General features: G+C 36.2%; 1 pseudogene; it reads right to left on the bottom strand.

The window, feature by feature from the left end:
• Positions 1-3,657: 3,657 nt before the first annotated feature.
• Positions 3,658-4,304, bottom strand: LOC109434038 (large ribosomal subunit protein uL1 pseudogene; annotated as a pseudogene).
• Positions 4,305-4,719: the final 415 nt, after the last annotated feature.

The raw sequence follows: 4,719 nt of genomic DNA, 5'->3' as shown, positions 1-4,719 counted from the left end.
GTAATATTTCCTGTAATACTGGCTTGGGGGTAATGAATTATTTTAGCTTTCTCTTAACTGGGAACCTCTTTATCTCTTCTTCTTCAATTTTAAATGATAGCCTTGCTGGGTAAAGCAGTCTTGGTCGTAGGTCCTTGCCTTTCATCACTTTAAATATTTCTTGCCACTCCTGTCTGGCCTGCAAAGTTTCTATAGAAAAATCAGCTGATAGTCTTATGGGATCTCCCTTGTGAGTAACTAGTTGTCTTTCTCTTGCTGCTTTTAGGATTCTCTCTTTGTCTTTAACCTTTGCCATTTTAACTATGATGTGTCTTGGTGTGGGCCTGTTTGGATTCATCTTGTTTGGGACTCTTTGCACTTCCTGGGCTGTTTGTCTATTTCCTTCACCAGGTTTGGGAAGTTTCTTCAAATAGGTTCTCCATCCCTTGCTCCCTCCTTTCTCCTTCTGGTATTTCTATGATGCAAATGTTGTTACCCTTGATGTTGCCACACATGTCCATTAAATTACCTTCATTATTTTTTATTCTTTTTTCTTTTTGTTGTTCTGATTGAGTGTATTCTACTACCTTGTCTTGTAAACTGCTGATTTGATCCTCTGCTTCATCTAGTCTGCTAGTAATTCCCTGTAGTGCATTCTTCATTTCAGTTATTGTATTTTTCACTTCTGATTGGTTCTTTATCTTGGTTTCTATGTCCTTCTATATGCTTGCTATCTCTGTTGAAATTCTCATTAACTTCCTTAAGCATTATTTTTTAAATGTTAAATGCATTTTTTAAAATTAAAGTGTTATTTTTAAATTAAAGTTTATTGGGGTGACAATTGTTAGTAAAGTTACATAGGTTTCAAGTGTACAATTCTGTAATACATCATCTATATATCACATTGTGTGTTGACCACCCAGAGTCAGTTCTCCTTCCATCACCATATATTTGATCCCTTTTACCCTCATCTACCACCACCCTCCCCCCTACTCTCTGGTAACCAATAAACTATTGTCTGTCTATGAGTTTTTGTTTCTTCATTTGTAGTCTTGTTCCTTTGTTGTTTTCAGTTTTATATCCCGCGTATCAGTGAAATCGCATGGTTCTCGACTTTTTCTGTCTGGCTTATTTTATTTTAATTAAATTTATTGGGGTGACAATTGTTAGTAAAATTACATAGATTTCAGGTGTACAATTCTGTATTACATCATCTATAAATCCCATTGTGTGTTTATCACCCAGAGTCAGTTCTCCTTCCATCACCATATATTTGATCCCCCTTACCTTCATCTCCCACCCCCCACCCGCCAACCCCCTTACCCTCTGGTAACCACTAAACTATTGTCTGTGTCTATGAGTTTCTGTTTCTCATTTGTTTATCTTGTTCTTTTGTTGTTTTTGGTTTATATACCACATATCAGTGAAATCACATGGTTCTCTGCTTTTTCTGTCTGGCTTATTTTGCTTAGCATAATAATCTCAAGATCCATCCATGTTGTCGCAAACGGCACAATTTAATTTTTCTTATGGCAGAATAGTATCCCATTGTGTATATATACCACATCTTCTTTATACAATCACCTACTGAAGGACACTTTTGTTGTTTCCATGTCTTGGCCACCATAAATAAACCTGCAATGAACATTGCAACACATATATCTTTACAGATAAATGTTTTCAGATTTTTGGGGTAGAACTCAAGAGAGGGATTGCTGGGTCATATGGTAATTATATTCTTAATTTTTTGAGGAATCTCCACACTGCCTTCCACAGTGGCTGCACCAGTCTGCATTCCCACCAACAGTGTCTTAGGGTTCTTTTTTCTTCACAGCCTCTCCAACACTTCTTACTATTTGTCTTGACGATAGCAATTCTGACTGGTGTGAGGTGACATCTCATTGTGGTTTTTATTTGCATTTCTCTGATGATTAGTGATGTTGAATTTTTTCATATATCAATTGGCCATTTGTATATCTTCTTTGGAGAAATGTCTATTCAGGTCCTCTCCCATTTTGTAATTGAATATTTTGGTATTTTTTTGTTGTTGAGGTCTATAAGTTCCCTATATATTTTGGATAGTAGCCCCTCATCGGAGGTGTTGTTTGCAAAAATCTTCTCCCATTCAGTTGGTTACATCCCCAGTTGTCAATGGTTTCTTTTGCTGTGCAGAAGCTTTTTAATTTCATACAGGTCCATTCACTTATATATTTTAGCTTTTATGTTCCTTGACTTTGAAGTCAAGTTCATAAATTCTCTTTGAACCCAAGGTCCATAATTTTAGCACCTCTGTTTCCTTCTATCCAGTTTATTGTTTCAGGTCTTATGTTTAGGTTTTTGATCCATTTTGAGTTAATTTTGGTACACAGTGACAGGTAGCAATATAGTTTCATTCTTTTTCATGTGGCTTTCCAATTCTCCCAGCACAATTTATTGATGAGACTATCTTTCCTCCATTGTATGTTTTTGGCTTCTTTGTTGAAAATTATCTGTCCATATTTATGTAGGTTTATTTCTCAGTTCTCAATTCTATTCCACTGGTCTGTGTGTCTGTTTTTCTGCCAATACCATACTGTTTTGATTATTGTTGCCCTGTAGTACAAGCTGAACTCAGGGAGAGTGATACCTCCAGCATTGTTCTTCTTTCTTAAGATTGCTTTGGCTATTTGAGGTCTTTTGTGGTTCCATACAAATCTGATGATTTTTTTGTTTTATTTCTTTTAAAAATGCCATTGGGATTTTGATGGGGATTGCATTAAATCTGTATTTTGCTTTGGGTAATATGGCCATTTTAACTATGTTGATTTTTCCAATCCATGAACACTGAATGTTTTTCCATTTCTTTGTGTCTTCTTCAATTTCTTTTAAAAATGTCTTATAGTTTTCAGCATATAGGTCTTGCACATTCTTGGTTAAGTTTATTCCTAGGCACTTTATTCTTTTTGTTGCAATTGCAAAAGAAATTGTTTTTTATATTTTTTTCTGAGATTTTATTGTTATTATATAGGTATGCAATGGACTTTTGTAGATTGATTTTATACACAGCAACTTTACTGTATTCGTTTATTGTTTCTAATAGCTTTTTGATTGAGTCTTCAGGGTTTTCTATATATAACATCATGTCATCTGCAAAAAGTGACAATTTAACTCCTTCATTCCCTATTTGAATGCTTTTTATTCCTTTCTTTTGCCTGATTGTTCTGGCTAGGGCTTCCAATACTATGTTGAAAAGTAGAGGTGCTATGGCACAGCCCTGTCATGTTCCAGAATGTAGAGCAAAATGCTTCAATTTTTCACTGTTAATTATAATATTAGTTAAAGGTTTGTCATATACGGCCTTTATTATGTTAAGGTATTTTCCTTGTATACCCATTTTATTAAGTGTTTTAATCATAAATGGATGTTGTGTCTTGTCAAATGCTTTTTCTGCATCTATTGATATAATGATATGATTTTTGTCCTTTTTTTTCTTTATGTGATATATCACGTTGATGATTTGTGTATGTTGAACCATCCTTGTGCCCCTGGGATGAACCCCACTTGGTCATGATGTGTGTGTGTGTGTATATGTGTATATATATACACACACACATATATATATATATATATATATATATATATATATATATATATATATGATATATATGTTTGTGACAATATGGTTTATTGAGCTCTGCCTTAGTACAGTTACTGGGGCTTTCTCATGGTGCTCTTGATATATAAAGCCAGGATGTTCTGCCAGTTCTTTTCGAGCAATGATACCAGGAAATTGACAGCCAAGTGGATGTTGTACACAAGCTCATAATCTGTCATTATCACATGGCCTAAGGCCACTGCCAGACATGGTAACTTCTTCATCTGGAACTTGATCATGTATTTCACTTTATCAACTTTGGCCACCATGTTCTCATTGTGGGTCAGTAAGGAAGGGAACTTGCCAGGCTTATTCAGGCCTGGACCCAGAATTCATGAAATCTGCTTGATCAGAGACTCTGAAGCCAAAAAGGCATCATACTTCTTGACCAGCTTTTTGACCAGTTTCTTACTCTTGTTGAGTTTCTTCAGTGCCTCCATATCCATGTGGGGGAGATCCACAGCCTTGACATCGTCACAGTGCTGCTGGTCCCCCAGAACACATTCAGAGAACTTGGGGCGGGGAGTAGATTTAAGCCTGATTGTGCCCAAGAAGTGTTTGTCCTTCTGAGGGTCATAGTTCTTCAAACTGATCTGCAGCTCCACATCTCCAAAATCTTCCAGCGCTTGTGCCGGTTTCCATGCAACACTTCCCGCACCACCTCATAGAGGGTATCGCTGGAATCTTTCATGTTGCCTCTCGCTGCAAAAACTGCGAAAGAGATGTATAATATTTTTAATGTTTTGTTGCATTGGATTTGCTAGAATTTTGTTTAGCATTTTTGCATCTGAATTCATCAGAGATATAGGTTTGTAATTTTCTTTTTTTGTGTTGTCCTTACCAGGTTTTGGTATCAGTGTAATGTTGGCCTCATAAAATGAGTTAGGGAGTACTGTCTCTTCTTCATTTTTTTGGAAGAGTTTGAGCAGGATTGGTATTAGATCCTCTTTGAAGATTTGGTAGAATTCACTAGTGAAGCCAACTGGTCCTGGACTTTTGCTTTTGGGAACGTTTTGGATGACTGATTCAATTTTGTTACTGGTGATCGGTCTGTTTAGATTTTCCAGTTCTTCATGGTTCAGCCTCGGAGGGCTATATGTTTCTAA

This window comes from Rhinolophus sinicus, chromosome 13 (assembly GCF_057876585.1).
Source record: "Rhinolophus sinicus isolate RSI-liver-muscle chromosome 13, RSI-T2T, whole genome shotgun sequence".
NCBI classification, from domain to species: Eukaryota; Metazoa; Chordata; class Mammalia; order Chiroptera; family Rhinolophidae; genus Rhinolophus; species Rhinolophus sinicus.
Note: the sequence above shows the minus strand (reverse complement) of the source record. Positions and strands in the feature narration are given on the sequence as shown.